Source organism: Pleurodeles waltl, chromosome 1_2 (genome assembly GCF_031143425.1).
Source record: "Pleurodeles waltl isolate 20211129_DDA chromosome 1_2, aPleWal1.hap1.20221129, whole genome shotgun sequence".
Lineage (NCBI taxonomy): Eukaryota > Metazoa > Chordata > Amphibia > Caudata > Salamandridae > Pleurodeles > Pleurodeles waltl.
The window spans coordinates 149,933,532-149,953,324 of NC_090437.1; positions in this window are offsets into that span (position 1 = coordinate 149,933,532).

A 19,793-nucleotide genomic window follows, 5' to 3' on the forward strand; every position below is an offset into this window, starting at 1 on the left:
TGGTATCCTTGGTCCTGACAAAAAATCTTGCAAGTCAGTATCATTAGACAGTAACGTGAGATGTGTCTTAACTGCATCCAGCGTGGATGACCTCAACCATTGTTGACAAACTTTCCCTACGCTGTATGTAGTAATGATGTCAGCATGTTCTGGTGATATGTAGCGAGGGTCTGCCCTACTAGTCCTGAATCCCCCTGAAGAGGTGACAAAACGTTGATGACACCTATTAGTGTCTATGGGCCACAATAACCACCCGCCTGGACGTGTCAATGAAGTGTTAAGCGTACCATTCTGGACCCAGTCTGTAAGCTCACTAAACGTGGCATTAATATATTGCTGCCAATTTTTCATTTTGGAAGGGACAGGTATGCCAGGCAAATTCAATTCCCTAAGCTAGTCTGTTGTACAGTGTCATTTAAGTGTCATTTAAGAAAATTATCTGGACTGGAATAATACATGCCCTAAACAATGTACCCCTACCCCGCATTTGCCAATTGTTCGTTCCCCAAACACTTTTCAAATCAACAGTTTTGGACCAGTATTCATACCCATCAACAGATAGTTTGGATACAAACAAATTTGAATACAGTAATTTAGTATCAGTCAATAACATTTGCCTATTAGCATGCGGAGTAACTCTAAAATAATACGACTTAGCACTTTGTTGATGATGCCCAGAAAAATAAGCAAATTTGTCAGAATAAGTTTTAGAACTCCCCTGTGGAGGAGTCGGGCAATGTTCCCATTGCATATACTCAAATATTGATTTAGGGCTACTGGCTTTATGAATAAAGTGGTGTCCATAATAATTGTAACAAAACATGGCACCATAATTATCTCTAAACTGGTAAGCATCTTCATTTTCATAGACAGTATAAAACTGCAATTCTGTCAACATAGAATCAACTGTCTTCACATCCCAATCATCAGAAATAATGCCTGGTATAACGATATCATTCATTGACAATTTGAGAACATACAGTATCTGAATCATCTCAGTGGGACCATATATATCAAACATCACTCTATCCCACACAATCCCATCCGGAATTGGTACAGCAGAAATGTTCACAAAGGACAAGTCTCTTCGAACCATATGTGATGAAAAATGTGGTTTCAACACCGTCTCCACGTGCTCAATGTCAGATCGTTCAGGAAGAAAATGAATAATGTATCACCAGAAAAAAGGTAACTACAAACCCCAGCCATAGGAAAAGAGTCATCACAGTCATAAAAAGCCACAGATAGTTCCAAGGGACAACAAAATATGTATGTTTGAGCCAACACAGCAGCTTACGTGGACCCAGGGCTGGTGTCGAAGAGGACGATGAGTCCGACACAATTTCATCAGTGGTATTGAAGCAGCCCGAGGCAGTTCTCGCAAAAGGTGCAATCGTAAACAAAGAAGCAGATGGTGGCTCCCGCCTTGGCACGCTATAAACCACATGTTCAGCAACATCAGTAGAACGTACAGCAACGTGATCAAATGATTCCAAATCATTCGCTGTCTGGGGAACAATCGCAAGATCAGCTTCCACCCTTCCCAAGCTCGGAGAGGAAATAGCGTCGGTGCAAATCACCTGCAGCGGAACTTCATCCCCAGTAGTGAGAGGGATTCCGGAACTACTGGGTGTTCCTCTTGGTCTGCTGTGCAGAATCGGCCACATGTTGTAACTTGACATTGTCAATGGAAACAAAGCGATCTCCTTTGGCCCCTCGCAACGGAGGCAAAATCACAGTTCTTGTGCCGCTGATCCCTATCACAGGGACAGGCACCCGATAAGAAGGACCGAATTCTTTTTTCACTGCGACCTTTTCACGCACAAGATCCCCAATCTTGGGAATCCAACCAGTAGACGTTACCGGTTCATGCTTAATTCCTGTGGAGGTAGCACTTGCAGAAGAGTTATCTTCACAGAATTGTTGTAAATCCTGCAAAACAGTGACACAATCATTTATGTCAAAGGGTGTATCCGCCGTCTCCACACCAGGACCATCTAGATCAGGAACATACATTTGTGTTCCAAACAGGCACTCATATGAAGTACGACCCCCCAGGGACCTTCTAGGCAAGTTATTAAGTGCTCTCTGTACTCCATACAGGTGGGCTAGCCAACCACGACCCATACCTAAACTCTGGCCGTTAAGGATTGCTTTAAATCGCGATTTAAACGCTCCACGACAGAATTTCCCTCAGGATGAAATGGAGACGAGAACTGGAGCTGGACCCCCAACGAAGCCATGGTGTCCCTGAATGCCTTAGAGGCAAAGGCAGGGCCCTGGTCCGAATGAAAAGCCGCAACTGCATATGTTTCAACAAAGATGCGCAAATCTTTAATAACAGTTCGAGCATCAGCCGAGCGCTGTGGCCAGACCCACACAAATCTGGAGCACGAATCTACAGCAACCAATATATATTTGTATGCACTATCTGGTGTCAGTGGACCACAATGGTCCAAGTACACACACTATAAAGGTTTATTTGATATGAGGAGGGGCGTCTGCTGCGGGCGTTTAGCCGTGGAAACTTTAATTTGTTGACAGATGTCACAACAAAGGACATACTGCTTTGTCTCTTTATAGAGACCAGGCCACCAGTAACGGGCCTGTAAGAGTGAAATTGTGGCTGCCACGCCTGCATGGGCAGAAGCCGCCCCCTCATGTGCTGCAGTTATTAATCGAGGTCTCTCAATTTTAATGGGCATTTCACGTACACCAACGTCTGGTATTTTAACTACAGCGTTTAGCATACCACCCATATAGTAACTATATTTAGAAGGGAATCCTTTAGGAAATGGCGTGCCATCAGCCGTAGCTTTTATAGCAGTCAAAATCTCTGTGTCTGTTTTAGAACACAAACGAGTTACTGCGGCCACAGTGGCAACTGCCACTGCCGATTTTGCGGCTTCATCAGCCAAAGTATTTCCAGCAACGTGTATTCCAACGCGCTGGTGTCCAAGTGTATGCACAACATGGACTTTAGGAAGCGTTTCCTTCAGATCCCCAACCTTCCCCCACAGCAATTTGTGTTTAATGGTGTTACCTTTGGAATCTCTGAACCCATTCACCCTCCAGTAGTGCAAATATTCATTGAAAGACTGAACACAGTAATAGGAGTCACAAACCAGCAATGTAAATATCGCCGGATCCACGTGTTCCATGGCTAACAATAGAGCTTTCAGCTCAGCCAACTGTGCCGTACAATCTCCCAAGGTCTGCGTATAAGTATGTCGGGGGCAGAACATTTCCCCCTCCATATAGCCGCTCACCACCGCACATGCAGCAGAATATTGTTGTTTAGTCCCAACCGCTGGTTGCGCAGAGCCATCGGTATACATGACCACCTGATATTGGTCAATAGGCAATGTACCAGCGGGAACTGGGTACTCCATTTCATATTGAAGAAATTCTTGAGTCTGCAGTTTAGGGTCAAATATGTAATATACATCAGTGGCCGTCAAAGACGTTGCCCATTGTATCCATCGCGGGTGTAAAGCTTTCGAATTAGGAACACTCGCTTTTGTAACAGCCTCTAAGGATGGAATCGGGGAAACAACAATGATGCGTTGGCCCTGGGCAAGAGGTCTTTCTTTAATAACAGCCATTTGTACAGCAGTGAGAATTTTCTCAGTTTGTGCAAAACGTTGTTCTGCAGCCGAGTACAAGTGCGACTTGTATGCTATTGGGACTGTCTCACCCTCGTTAAAGGTGACATATGTAAATCCCACGGCACCAGGTATAATCCTGATAACCAGATTCGTTTTATTGTCCCGGGTGTGTAAATGTTTTACTGCTAAGAGATCAGTTTGCAAATCTCGATGAATATTTGTATGCTCATTCGTCCATAATCTACATGAAAAATTTGGGCGAATCAACTCGTATAATGGTTTTATACGTGTAGTGTAATCAGGAATGTATGTTCTGCCAAAATTTAGAAACCCCAATAACGACTGGAGTTTCCGAACTGTATTAGGAGGCTGCAACTGAGCACATTTCTCCAAAAAGTGTGGCGCTAAACTCTTGCCCTCATTCGACAACTCATATTCCAGGAAAATGATGCTGAGGAAGGCAATTCTTGATTTCTTAAAATTAAATTTTTAGCCGATATCAGCAAATCCCACAACAATGCGCGCTACGCGCCTCAAAAGTTGCAGTAACTCATCGTCCGTCAGATATATATCATCAACATATGATAATGCTTCAGGGTCCAACTCGTGCAGAATCTCTGTTATACGAGCCGAAAATAGTCCTGGGCTATTTTTATACCCCTGAGGCAGATGACAAAACTTTTTCTGAGAGCCAAACGCACTAAAGCTCGTATAGTCCCTACTTTCGGGCGCTATATTTTGGCAGAAGAATCCATTCGAGATATCTAATGTTGTTTTGTATTTCTTACGCACAATATTATTCATGAGCGCTGCGCTGTGTGAATTTTGTATTGCATATGTGCGTGTATGTCCATTTAAATGTCTGTAATCCACCACTATCCTATATGAATGGTCCGGTTTTGCAACTGGAAACAAGGGATTATTCATCGGCGAGACACAGGATTCAATTACTCCCTGGTACTCCAATTGTGTTAGTATTTTCCTTACCGATGCCCTTGCCTCAAATTTTATAGGATATTGCGGTTGCGGCTGAGGTTCGCCCTTTATCGGAATTACATGATAAGGTGAATTTCTATCCCACCCCACATTATTTCTATATAGGGCGGGAGCCTGTGCTAGGGCCCATGTTTTACTATAGGACTCTGCTAGTCCTCCCGGAACAAGTGGTGAGAATGAAGGTGTAATAACCTCCTCCCCAACTGGACAGTCACGAACAAAGTCAGGAGGCCAATCCTGTTCGCCCAGCAGAACGTCATACAATTTGACCACACGGTCCCAAAAGATGGCTTTTATAGTGCGCTCAATGTCCCCTTCTAATTGTAAAGTTACTGTATAAACTCTATCGGGATCAGAGACACGCATATCTGCTGTTTCGACTTGTATGAAGTCATCAGTTGCTTTCACCTCCAGATGCTCTTGAAGATTCCGGCGAACTATTGTGACCTCTGCCGCGCTGTCTAACAGTGCCAACGCCCATGTCTTGTTCTTAAAGAGAACTCTCTTGCGGTCTTTTCCCTGTTCAGCGGTGCTTTGCCATGGCGGTCTGTGCCCTGTTCAGCGGTGTTTTGCCCTGTTCAGCGGTCTTCACCATGGCGGTCTTTTCCCTGTTCAGCGGTGCTTTGCCATGGCGGTCTGTGCCCTGTTCAGCGGTGCTTTTCCCTGTTCAGCGGTGCTTTGCCATGGCGGTCTCTGACCTGTTCAGCGGTGCTTGCCTTTGCTGTCTGACCGTCATGGTCCCTCATTGCCCAGCGGGGCTGTGGCTGCCGGGGCCCTCCAGGGCACTGATTCTGGCGGTGGTCTCCTGACCAGTGACGATTGTGCTGCCCTCCAGGGCACTGACTCTGGTGGTGGTCTCCTGACCAGTGACGATTGTGCTGCCCTCCTGGGCACTGACTCTGGCGGTGGTCTCCTGACCAGTGACGATTGTGCTGCCCTCCTGGGCACTGACTCTGGCGGTAGTGTCCTGACCAGTGACGATTGTGCTGCCCTCCAGGGCACTGACTCTGGCGGTGGTCTCCTGACCAGTGACGATTGTGCTGCCCTCCTGGGCACTGACTCTGGCGGTGGTCTCCGGAACAGTGGCGACAGTGCTGGCGGTGGCTTCCCGGCCGCCGGGGAGGATGGCGCCCTTCTCCGCCGTGCTGCTCTTCCCAGACTGTGACTTTCTCTGGCCCTTTACCACCTTTGGAGGAGTCACAGCTGACTCGGCACTCCCCCTGGGACCCTTGTGAGCAGTTTTGCCGCCAGGAGTCTTCACCCTGTCCCGTCGGCCACTTTCCAACTTAAGGTGCTTTACAGGGGGTGGACTGGCAGTGCTTTGGCTCCGTGTCACACTGGCTGCCCTGGTGGCCGGTGCACTCCACACACCTTTAACACGCACCACTGGTACTGCACTTTTTTTGGCTGAGGTACTACTACGGGATCTATCAATTGGAGGGGTGGGGGTGGGGGCAAAGAGGTCAACGTTGCTGAGGAAGAGTTGCTGACGAAGACTGGGATGGGTAGCTGGAGGGGGTCTGGGAGTGGAGGAAGAGGAGGTGGTTGTAGGAGGTGTAACTTTAGGTGATTTGGGTGAAGGTGCAGGTACTGGAGGCTGTTGTGAGGTGGATGGATGTTGGTTGTGTGGGTGCCCGCGTTTCTGTACTTTGGGAGGGGGCGTCACAGACACACTGGGAGTGGACACAGGGGATGTGTAAATGGTAGTGGGGGTGGTGAGTGCAGGTGAGCGGGGTGTGGTGCTGGGTGTTCTGGTGCGAGTCCTGGTGCCTGTAGATGTAGTGCATGCAGGTGAGAGTGTAGATGACACTGGGAGGGAAGAGGGAAACGATGAGGAGCGGGACACAGTGGAGGCAGTGGATGTTGTTGTGTCTGTATGTGGATGATGCTTGTTTGAGTGCCTGTGGGTTGTGTGGTGCTTATGTTTGCCTGAGCTACTTTTGTGTGTTGAGGTGTATGCATGCTTGTCTGATGGGTGCTTGGGATAGGCTGGGGTACAGGGGACTGGGTCTGGGTGGAGGAAGTTGGAGTGGGGAGGCTAGACACAGGGACAATGGCTGCCATCAGTGCTGAGGCCAGAGATTGCAGGGTTCGATGAAGGGAAGCCTGACCAGAATGAATGCCCTCCAGGAATGCATTACCGTGTTGCAACTCCCCTTCTACACCCTGGATGACATTCACAATGGTAGACTGCCCAACAGTGAGTGACCTGAGGAGGTCAATGGCCTCCTCACTGAGGGCAGCAGGGGTGACTGGGGCAGGGCCTGAGGTGCCTGGGGCGAAGGTGATGCCCACCCTCCTGGGTGAGCGGGCATGGGGCGAAGGCTGAGGGGCTGCTGGGAGGGCGGTGCTGGTAGGGGAGGTGGCGGCTGTACCTGTAGAAGTGGGGGGCACAGATGGTGCCACCACCACAAGGGAGCTCCCATCGGCGGACGAGTCCGTGTCCTGTTTGGTGATCCGGTGACCGACGTGAAGCTCCCCTCGCCCTCCGTCCCACTGGTGTATTCAGAGTCTATGGTGTGGCCCTCCATGGCCATGTGGGATGCAGCTCCCTCGTGCTCCGGTGCCACTGTACCTCCGCCTGATGATGCTGATGCACAAAAGAACAGGGAGAGCACAAAAAGGGGGAGGGGGACGGCAGAAGAAAGACAGGTTGAGTGCATGGCTTACCGCTACCGTTGGCGGACAATACAGACACAGCAGCCCCTATGCACTACGCCGTGCTCTTGGCCTCTACAGATGAAATTCCTGGGATCTGGCCTACATGGCTATGGTGGACATCTGCACACATAGATGACATAGGGGCATGTATACCTGTACTTGGCACTCTACTGAGGTGGGGTGGAGTGGCACATGGCCTGCATTCTGGAGGGGCCTAGCCTACGGAACTCGTCCTGGCCTAGGGAAAACCACAGCCCTCCTCCCCCACCCAGACCCCTCCACTGCACGCAAAGTCCGCAGAATGAGAGTGTACTCACCCCCTTGTGTCTGCTGTGATGCCCTCAAGCGGCCATCCAACTCCGGGTAGGTCACCGCCAGGATCCGGAACATCAGGGGGTCATAGTGCGACGGGCACCCCTCCCACGTTGGGAGGCCATCCCCAGCTGAGCCTCCGCCGTCTTCTTGCTCCAGCGGCGAATGTCCTCCCATCTTTTCCGGCAGTGGGTGCCCCGTCTCTGGTGGACCCCCAGGGTCCGGACGTCCTTGGCGATGGCACGCCAAATGTCCTTCTTCTGGTGGGCACTGACCTACATGACATGTACAGGGGAAGAAGAGAAGTCATTACCAACTGCACCGTCAATGTGAGTGGACCCCATCCCTACCCTTGCCATGTGGCACATGCATTCACAGTCCTTCATGTTCCCTGAACTCTGCCCCCTTCCAACTAACATCCAGCCCTCTACACCCAGGCATAGCCCATACAACGTGCTCCCTGTGTACTTACTTGTTGGTCTGGAGGACCGTAGAGTAGCGTGTACTGGGGGAGGACCCCGTCCACGAGATTCTCCAACTCCTGAGCAGTGAAGGCAGGGGCCCTTTCCCCAGACGCAGCAGCCATTGTCTCTTCCAGACCGAGGTCACAGCAGCACTTGCAGTGTACGTCCTCTCCTGTCGAAGATCATGTATCGAGTGATTGAACAGATAGAAAATGGCGGTCACGTCCGCGGTGGTGACGTCCGCGGCGGTGCGTATCGTCACCGCCAGCGCACTTCATCATTGGCTCCTGGGACCCATAGGGTCCAATGTTAACCAATGCAGCATTGCGCCGCGGTCTACGACCGCCTACCGCGACGGTGTACAACGCCAGCGCAGATACCTCACATCCCATTGTCCCAGTTTAGAGGTCAGGCAGCCGCCATTTCAGGGGCCCACATGGCTTCATTTACTACTGCGTCACACATACCTAGGCCTACACTCAACACACATACAGGAAGAGTTTTGTGTTTGGTGTCGTGTTCTGTGTATCTGTGGGTACATAGCTGGGAATTTGTTGACTCTGTGGTCGCTGTTGTCCTTCCTAGGCACCGTCAGCTGGGACATTTGAGAAGATGGCGGAATCCTCCGGTGTACCGACCGCTGGTGGACCTGTTGACAATGGAGGAGCGACATTTAATCATCACCTACAGGTTTGACCGTGCCACAATCCAGGAACTATGTACCCAGTTGGAGCCAGACCTGATGTCACCAATCCGCCATCCCACAGGAATCCCCCCTGACGTGCAGGTGTTGTCAGTGCTCCATTTCCTTGCAAGTGGGTCTTTTCAGACAACAGTGGCCATGGCATCAGGGATGTCCCAGCCTATGTTTTCCAACGTGTTGTCCAGAGTGTTGTCTGCCTTGCTGAAACACGTAAGGAGCTACATCGTTTTCCATCAGGTGGAGGATTTGGCTACAGTGAAAGGTGACTTCTATGCCTTTGGACATATCCCCAACATCATAGGTGCTATTGATGGCACCCATTTATCTCTGGTCCCCCCCGCAGGAGTGAACAGGTGTACAGGAACCGGAAGAGTTATCATTCTTTGAATGTACAGATGGTATGTTTGGCAGACCAGTACATCTCCCAGGTAAATGCTATGTTCCCTGGCTCTGTGCATGACGCCTACATCCTGCGGAATAGCAGTATCCCGTATGTGATGGGTCAACTCCAGAGGCACTGTGTGTGGCTATTAGGGGACTCTGGTTACCCTAACCTGTAATGGCTATTGACCCCAGTGAGGAATCCCAGGACCAGGGCAGAGGAACGCTACAATGAGGCCCATGGGCGGACTAGGAGGGTGATTGAACGCACCTTCGGCCTCCTGAAGGCCAGGTTCAGGTGCCTCCAGATGACAGGTGGTTCCCTATTCTACTCACCAAAGAAGGTGTGCCAGGTCATCATCGCCTGCTCGATGCTTCACAATCTTGCTTTGTGACGCCAGGTGCCTTTTCTGCAGGAGGATGGTCCAGATGGCAGTGTTGTGGCAGCTGTGGAGCCTGTGGAGCCTGTGGACAGTGATGAGGAGGAAGCTGAGGAAGAAGACATAGACAACAGGGAGTCAGTCATACAGCAATATTTCCAGTGACACTCAGGTGAGAAAATTATTTTTTACTATTACATTCACTTTCACACTTCTACCTCTATCCTGTCTGTCATTTAGTAGCAGTATTTGCTGACTGAGTTGTACCTTTCCATTACGGTTTCACAGGTGTGGTTACCAACGTGTGTTATCTGCTTGCATCCTTCATGGACTTGTGATGTGTGACATAGGTATGTTGGCATTACAATTGAAAACACATTTTGACACTGTCATTGATAATACAAATTTACCAAATCACAGACTGACTACAGATTGTTTTGTGCTTCAAGGGTGTTTATTTAAGTGCTCAAAAATGGAGGGGGGTTGTAAAATGGTGATGGGAGATGGTGGAGGAATGTCCTTGGCAGAGTCCAGTCTATTGGTCACACAGGTGCACTGCCCATATGGGCATAGGAAGTGGAGCTGGGGCAGTTTAATTATGGACACGGTAACAAAGTGGGACAGTGGGAGGACAATCAGGGTGGTCTCATTTCCTGGCGGGGGTCTTGCCATCTTGCTCTGTCCTGTTCCTGGGTCTCAGGGACCGCTTGCGGGGTGGTTCTCCGTCTGCAGGGGGTGGGTGCCGGTGTGGTGGTCCTGTGGCGGGGCGTCCTGTCCGCTAGCGCCGGCAGAGGTGGTGGGCAGTTCATCGTCCAGGCTAGTGTCAGGGGCCCCTTGGAGTGCCACAGTGTCCCTCATGGTCTTCTGTATGTCCTTCAGCACCCCTACGATGGTGCCCAGGGCGGAGCTGATGGTTCTGAGCTCCTCCCTGAACCCCAAATACTGCTCCTCCTGCAGGCGCTGGGTCTCCTGAAACTTGGCCAGGACCATCGCCATCATCTCCTGGGAGTGGTGGTATGCTCCCATGATGGAGGAGAGGACCTCGTGGAGAGTGGGTTCCCTTGGCCTGTCCGCCCCCTGTCGCACAGCAGCCCTCCCAGTTCCCCTGTGTTCCTGTGCCTCCGTCCCCTGGACCGTGTGCCCACTACCACTGACTGCAGGTCCCTGTTGTTGTTGGGGTGGTGGGTTATCCTGGATTCCCTGTAGTGGTGGACACACCGCTGATTAACGTGTCCTGGGTACGGAGGTATGGGCCCGCTGGGTGGGTGCTGTGCTGGTGTTACCAGAGGATGGAAGGTCAGTGTTGGGCTGTGCCTGTGCAAGCGGAACCGACTGTCCCGAGGCCCACGATGGTCCGGGCTGGTCATCAGGATCCAGTTGGCCAGAGCTGCTGTTGTCACTGTGGGCCTCTTCTGTGGGTGGAGTGGAGATGTCTGGACCCTCCTGTGCGGTGACATTCCGTAGTGGTCCTACAGGGATATAAGAGTATGGTTATTGCATCTGTGTGTGTAATGGTGTGCAATGGGTGGGTGTGCGTGTACCCCAGTGCAAGCATTCCTGTGTGTGGGTTTGTGTGATGATGGTTAGGGGATTGTTATGGGTATGTGCAGTGAGCATGCTTTGGCGAGGGGTGACCATTCTTAGTTGTGTCATGCAGGGCTTGGTGTTGGGATGAGTGGTTCGTGTTATTAGTACATTAGTGAGGAGTTGGAGTGATAGGGGAGGGGTTGAGGGTAGGGGTGTGTGATAGCATGCAGGTAGGGTGGGGGATATGATAGTTAAGATTTGACTTACAAGTGTCCATTCCTCCACCGACTCCTCCGAGGCCCTCTGGATGCATGATGGTCAAGACTTGCTTCTCCCATGTTGTTAGTTGTGGGGGAGGAGGTGAGGGTCCGCCGCCAGTCTACTGTACCGCAATGTTGTGCCTGGAGACCACAGAACGCACCTTCCCCCGTAGGTCGTTCCACCTCTTCCTGATGTCCTCCCGATTTCTTGGATGCTGTCCCACAGCGTAGACCCTGTCCACGATTCTGTGCCATAGCTCCATCTTCCTGGCTATGGAGGTGTGCTGCACCTGTGAGCCAAATAGCTGTGGCTCTACCCGTAGGATTTCCTCCACCATGACCCTGAGCTCCTCCTGGGAAAACCTGGGGTGTCTTTGGCGTGACATGGGGTGGTGTGGGTGATGTGTGGGGTGGTGTATGTGTTGATGTGTGTGGTGATGCGTAGTGGTGTGTGGTGTTTTGTGCGTGGAATGTTGTATGGTTGATGGTGTTGTGTGCCTCTGTGTGGTGGGCTTCTCAATTGCTGTGCTCTCTGTCTCTCAGCTTCCTCAAGATTTCTGGTCGTAGGGGTTTGTGGGTGATGTGGGTGTGTGTTTTATATTTTCTTGGGTGTGTGGGAGTGGTGTGCGTATGTGTATCAGGTGTGTGTATTTTGAATTGTCCAATGTGGGGATGTTTTGTAAGAGTGTGTGTATTTTGAGCGCAGTGGTGTGTACCACCAATGGAATACCGCGGTTGAAAGACCGCCGCGTGGATACGTGGGTCGTGATAGCATGGGTGTATTTCTGTTGGCGTGACAGTGGAGGTTTTGTTTTCGCCAGTTGATCACTGACCTTTGGTGTGGCGGACTTGTGTGGGTGTCTGAATTTCGGCGGATTCTGAGATGTGGGTCATAATAGCTGTTGCGGAATTCCGCGGCAGTGTATTGGCGGTCTTCTGCACGGCAGTAAGCGGCTTTTACCGCCAATGTTGTGATGACCCCCTACATGCTGAATGTGCTCACCCTAAAAGTCAAATTTCAGCTATCCCGTTTGGGGAAATGACTAGGTTGAAAAGAAATTGTAGTGATCCCAATGTATGCAATATAGAACTAAATAAATTGGAAGATAGGTTCTTACAGAGAGGTTATTCTAAACGTATCATCAAGACATCAAGAAAAAAGATCGATCGAGTCTGCAGAACCACCTTATTGGGCCATAATACCAAAACGCGAGATAGCTCGTCATAAGGAGCAGCGAATATTTGTACGGCCTATAGTCAGAATAGTCATAACATATACTGTATTCTATGCAAGCATTGGAACGTATTGCAGACAGACAATACACTTGCTGCTCTGCTCCCTAAGAGGCCAAGAATGATCCACAAAAGAGGTAAAACCATTAGAAATGAAGTTTGCAAGAGTTTTTTACCACCCATAATGGAATGTAAAGCAACATGGCTTTCCAATAAAATTACGGGCTTCTATAGATGTGTGGCAACTGTAATATGTGTGATATGGCACTGCATAAGACTTCTGAATTCAGTTATAATGGTAGTGATAAACATAAAATCTCTACATTTATTAACTGCAACACAAAATTTGTGGTGTATATATATTGGAATGCATATGTGGCCAAATATATGTAGGTAGTACCATCAGGCCCTTGAAGGAACGAATTGAGGAGCATATCAGAGCGTTAAGAAATTATGACATAGCTTCACCGGTAGTGCGACACATTAATGAAAAACATCCAGGAATTGAGGTCCAACTAGTTAAATATATGGGTATAAATCACATTCCGATCAGTCCCAGGGGTGGTAATAGAACACTGGATCTGCGAAGAAATGAAGCAAAATGGATCATTAAATTAAGAGCCATCGAAATGGGAATGAATTTGGATGATGAACTGTACCATTTTCTTTAAAATGTGCTAACTTGGTCTGTATCGGTTTGACGTACTTTGACAAGATGAATATGTATAATGATGACAAATTGTATTTCTGGGACACAGATGAGTTATTCTAACCCTCCGCACTTTGAAGAGACTTTTCCACCCTTTTCTCTGCATGTCGCACTTCTAATATGTCTTTACATGCATTTGTGGCATTAATTGTGTTGTCACTAAAATATAGGATTGCTGGGGATAGAATGAATGGGGATGTTTATCCTTATTATCAATAAGAATTGAGCCACACTGATACACTGAGGATATCGTGGAAAGATGTGGTCTAGTTGTTGACAATGGTGATTCATGGATGAATAGAATGATGTTTCGCTTATATGCCTCGTTATTTATGAATCAGTTTAGCATGTTAATTGGAAGGGCTGTGCTAATAAAATCACCACTTGAAGATGGCCGCTTTGGTTATGTGAATATATCTAATACTGCTGCGTCGTTTATGACGTGTGCTTAAATTTCCTCTTAGCGTCATCTAAAAATGTTTGTGCGAGAAGCGCTTTTATTATTCTCAACTTCGGGCAGAAAGAGTTGTTTTATACATATGTTTGGGTGTGCTGCCCTTATAATAGGTTTGGACATGATATTATCGATACAGCGTGGTCTGTGCGTTAGCTATAAGTGTTTCTTTATAATAGGTACTGTTTCAAAATGGCCTCTGCGGCCAAACACGGCAGGCAAGAGTTCGTTTTCTATGTCAGCTATTTCCTATGAACACAAACGCGGCATTTAAGAGCGCTCGTGTGAGGCTCGCTTTTACTATTAGAAGGTCTGGAGACACCAAGGAGGGTTAACACGACGTGGATACAATAGGGAGATTGCAAGATGGACTAGGAGGTAAGGCAACATTGGAGATCTGATCGATTGCTCATTGTATTGGGCATGTTTGAACGGAGCCTTGTTTTGATAATTTTCCGGCTCCTAGGAAACATGTGGATACTAATTAAAAACATTTCGTATGGGTGAATTGTGGTTTCATGTTAACGATATAAACTGGGGTTTTGAAGAAAGGATAAAAGGAACACTCCACTTGTTTGTTGTTTTTTAGCTTGTTCTAGGACATATGAAAGAAAGTGGTGACCCGCAATATTGAGATCTAAATTGAAGAACTTAAGAGGTGGTTAACTTTGGTTGCAAACAGGTCAGTAGGGGTGTAATTTTAATCTGTATCCCCATCCTTATGAAAAATATTTTGCCAATAAGAGGAGACTTATGGGGTCTCACTCTTTCCATTTTGTGGTTTATGATAGCTTCAAAGCGAGACATGGGTATAACTGGCGATCAAGTGACTAAAGGTAAAGACTTATCAGAAATTACCGTGGTAGAATGTGAGGTTACTTTGGACACAATTTCTATATACACTTGGGCTCGCATGCTGTATTAAAAAGCATCCTTGGGGCCTCTGTGGCCTTTGCATATCTGATAATTGAAGATATGTGGAGTGTTGTACATAACTCTCTCTGATAGTAAATAATACTTTGTCACAATAGGATAAGTGGTGGTGGCTTTTCGCTGTTGCTATCCATTATTTATTAAATTGTTCCACTATATGCACGGTGTTGGTGTGGTGACTTTTCTATTTTACTGATAAAAAATTATGTTTATTTAGGAAAAAAAGAAAAATGTAGTATAAAAAAAATATTTTTTTTCTTCTTATTATTCTTTTTTGTATAAAGTTATGTATATATATGTATTATAATGGGGTGTTGTTTGTAGTGATTCTCTCAGCCTTGAAGAAGTCCGGTGTGGACGAAACACATGTTGGCTGATGGATTTCGACTTTGTATTTATATGTTTATCATTTTTATGTTTATAGTTATGTGGATAAAAAACATATATTTTTTTCTATGTATTAAAATGGTCTATTTTGTGAATAATATTGTTTGTGGATAGTATTGTTTTTTCTATATTGTTTTTTTGTTTGACTATGTCCACCAACACCGTTTGGGAAATGGCACTATAGTGTAACCTATTGTGATTTCTTAAATTGATCTATTAGATATTATCTGTTTTCAAAATATAGATATATTGACTATTGGGTGTGCTCCACTGTTTTGCTTTTTGTAACCACCAGAGGCATACCAGTGGAAATCACGGAGCCGGACTCAGATGAGGATGAGGATCCCTTATCACCCCTTCAATCAGCAGGCAGGAGCAGTGCAGCAGAGGGCAGACAAAGACGTGCTGACATCACGCACAACCATTTCTGATGTAAGTAATGACAACACAACTTCAATAATATGCATTTCTGTAGTTAGCATCTTTATTACCTTGACTTCAGGTAACATATGTGTCAATAGGACATAGCTATGCACTATAGGCAGACATGAACGATTAACAGTGTCACACTATTAGCATCATAGTATAACTGTATTGCTACATGTTAAGGTAGTCCCCTGTAGCCCTCAACATCACTTCTTAAGTCCACGCACTCCACTTGAGTGCTCAATGCCCTTGATGGCACCTCTTGTAGTGGGTTTACAGGCAGTACTGTGTCTGGCACTGCGATGCCTAGGATCCATCACAGGTGCTGTATGACAGCGGAGGCTAGAGGACTCCTCACTATCCCCAACACCCAGTTTGCTGGTTATAGCACTGAGCACTCAAGTGGAGTGTGTGGCCGTAAGAAGTGATGTTGAGTGATGTTTTCTGCATTGCATCCAGAACGTTGGTTATTTGCACCAATCCCTGTGCAACGTCCCAACTGCAATGTGCCATCTCCACCTGTACAGCCACAGCACGCCGTGATATCAAGGCAGTTGAACTAGCGAGCTGATTGATGGATCTGCAGAACCCATTAAACCTTCCCATAAATTGGTGATGGCGCCTGTGGTGGCTGACACGCTCATGCTTAATCTCAGTGCAGAGTTCCCTAATGGCGTTTGTCAACTCCTTTGTGTTTTCTGCTGCTTTTTGCTGTCCCTCATTCAGAGACTCCAACTGCTTGTGCAGTACTCCCATATTGTCATTGTGGGACTCAAACTGCCTGTGCATTGCCCCTGTGTTATGATCAATTGACACCATCTGCCTGTGCATTAAACTCATGTGTTTGCTTTTCAGCATGGAAGCTTCAAGGCCGCCAAAGAATGATGGGCCCTCTCCTTCATCTGTGCACATTCTGCCTGCTTCGTGATGCCTCCTGAGGGGAGCTGTCTGATGCTGGAGCAGGAACTGCAGGCTTCCTGTGGATATGGCTTCTGGGGGTGGTGTAGGGACTTCATCTGGCATTTCATCAGAGTCCAGGGTATACTCTGGAACAGGTAACACCCTTGCCCTGCGTCTAGTTGGTCCAATATTGAAAGACTCACTGGTGTTTGAGTCGGACTGTGCCTGTGTTTCGACATCCCCCATATTTCCACATTCTGCTGCAGCAGGGCCTGAGACATCTGCAACGACAATGGGCAGCATGTAATTTATGAATGTATCACAAAATGTTGCACAATAGTAATGAATGTACACTGAGATCATATCACTGTGAGTTGTGTGTGTTGTTCCTGGTCTGGCTGTACACTTACTTGCTATATATGTGGTATTTGCAGGTTAGGGTTGTGGACTACCACTCCCATAAGGCATTGTTGTGTTGTATTTAAGATGTGGCATGGACTACTTATCACAATGCATTGCACTAATAGCTATTTTCTTAGGGGTATTTTTACATGCACAGATGGGGATACACATCATTACTGGCCTTACCTTTGCTGGTTCTGGCTGTGCCTGAGGTGTCAATGTCAGTACTTCAGGGAGCAGTGTGGACTTCACCATGTCCTCCAGTGGTTTAGACAGTGTCTGGGTGGGTGGTCCTCCTACGGTGCTCTTTGCCTCCTTTAGCCTGCTGGCTACCCTTTCTTTGGCACGGGAACGCAGGTCATATCTTCTCTTGCGTGTCTCCTCCACAGAGCGCTGCACAACACCCACTGCGCATATTTTTGTCTGGATTTCCAGCCACAGTTTCCTTTTATGACTTTCAGGCACCTGTAGTGAGTTCTTCCCAAACTGTTTGTCATGGTTCCTGACAACCTCCTCAGTGAACATCTCCAATTCCTGTTCACTAAATTTGAGCTTGCTCTTTCTGTCTCCCTTGTCTTTCTCCTTCCCATCAGTAGCCATGGTGCAATTTGGTGTTGGCTGGATCACAAAGCTGGCTCCCTGGTGCTGGTCTGTGTCTCCCTGCCTGCTCCTGTGGGTGTGGCTCTTGGAAACAGCATGGGCTGACTCACTTCCTGGTTGTAATGTCATCAGGCTGGTCCGGTTTGCCATTTTCGCAATTTGTGATTTTCAAATAATGAATCGCTATTTTTTAGCAATTCGGTATTTGCTAATCGCAAATTGCGTTAGAGAATTTTAAGAAATCGATATTACGGACTCGCAATTTTGTTACATCCCATTTTGCATTTCTTAAATAGCAATTTCTTAAAATTCACTATTTAAGAAATGCAAACCGGAATCTTGATACATCTGGCCCTAAGAATCTTAGGTGATCATTACAACCCTGGCTGACGGTGTTAAAGCGGCCGTAAGACCTCCAACAGCGGTAAAAAATTTGGAATTATGACCGTGGCGGAAACCACCAACAAAGACAGTCACTTTAACACTCAGACCGCCACGGCGGTACAGACAAAACAGACAGGCGGAGGACAATGTACCGCCAACAGTATCACAACCTACCAATCCGCCACCTTTTCCGGGGCGGATTCACCGCAGATAAAAACACAGCGGAAACAGGAATTTAGAATGGTAAAAGCTCACCTCTACACAATCCACGAGGAAGGAAGGCACCATGGAGCCGGAACTCCATATCCTTTCTGCGATAGTCTTCCTGCTCCTATACGAGGATCATCAACGCCGGCGGCGAAGACCACAGTGAGTACTGCGACATAGGGGAGGGGGGAGGCAAAAACACAGGGACACACAGAACCAACATCCCAACCCCCACCCCGACCCTCACCCACAACAACACACACACCAATGCATATCTATACATTACAGTAACACCCCCAACCTCCCCAGAAGAATGCAAAGACAAAAGGAAATTAGTGGAACCATTGTAATATATTAAAATCAAGTAGGCAAAAATATATATATATACACCATAAACAAAATATACACCAAGATTGGTAGTGCAGGTATTGCACCATTCATAGTCCGTGGACCACTGGGCCCAAAATGCATTGGCGAGGCCTACACAAGATACCCGATCAAAACGGAGAGAACACTGCAGGGGCATCAGATAGAAATACAACAGGCGCCTCAGGGGGAAGGGAAGGGGGGGCACCTCAGCCAGATGAGTGCACCACGCCAGATCCACGAGGGGGCTCCATGCCCATTGATGTATCCTGGGGAGTGCAAAGCCACAGTCTCTCAAGTCTCTGCAGTGGGTGGTTTGCCCACTGTACCATCCTGGGGAGTGCAAAGCCACAGTCTCTCAAGTCTCTGCAGTGGGTGGTTTGCCCACTGTACCATCCTGGGGAGTGCAAAGTGGTTTTCCCACTGTACCATCCTGGGGAGTGCAAAGCCACAGTCTCTCAAGTCTCTGCAGTGGGTGGTTTGCCCACTGTACCATCCTGGGGAGTGCAAAGCCACAGTCTCTCAAGTGGATAACAGTCTCCACTGGTTCTGGAGGGGGCTTCGTGCCCAGAGTGCTTCATCCTGCCAAGGACTGAGGTAGTGGATGTATCTCTCCTCCACTGGTTCTGGAGGGGGCTTTGTGCCCAGAGTGCTTCATCCTGTGCAGGACAGACGGAGTGGATGCCTTTCTCCACTGGTTCTGGAGGGGGCTTCGTTCCCAGAGTGCTTCATCCTACCAAGGACTGAGGTAGTGGATGCCTTTCTCCACTGGTTCTGAAGGGGGCTTTGTGCCCAGAGCGCTTCATCCTGCCAAGGACTGAGGTAGTGGATATATCTCTCCACTGGTTCTGAAGGGAGCTTTGTGCCCAGAGTGCTTCATCCTTTGCAGGACAGACGAAGTGGATGCCTTTTTCCACTGGTTCTGGAGGGGGCTTCGTGCCAGAGTGCTTCATCCTGCCAAGGACTGAGGTAGTGGATGCCTTTCTCCACTGGTTCTGGAAGGGGCTTTGTGCCCAGAGTGCTTCATCCTGCCAAGGACTGAGGTAGTGGATGCCTTTCTCCACTGATTCTGGAGGGGGCTTTGTGCCCAGAGTGCTTCATCCTGCCAAGGACTGAGGTAGTGGATGTATCTCTCCACTGGTTCTGGAGGGGGCTTTGTGCCCAGAGTGCTTCATCCTGTGCAGGACAGACAGAGTGGATGCCTTTCTCCACTGGTTCTGGAGAGGGCTTCGTGCCCAGAGTGCTTCATCCTGCCAAGGACTGAGGTAGTGGATGTATCTCTCCACTGGTTCTGGAGGGGGCTTTGTGCCCAGAGTGCTTCATCCTGTGCAGGACAGACGGAGTGGATGCCTTTCTCCACTGGTTCTGGAGAGGGCTTCGTGCCCAGAGTGCTTCATCCTGCCAAGGACTGAGGTAGTGGATGTATCTCTCCACTGGTTCTGGAGGGGGCTTTGTGCCCAGAGTGCTTCATCCTGTGCAGGACAGACGGAGTGGATGCCT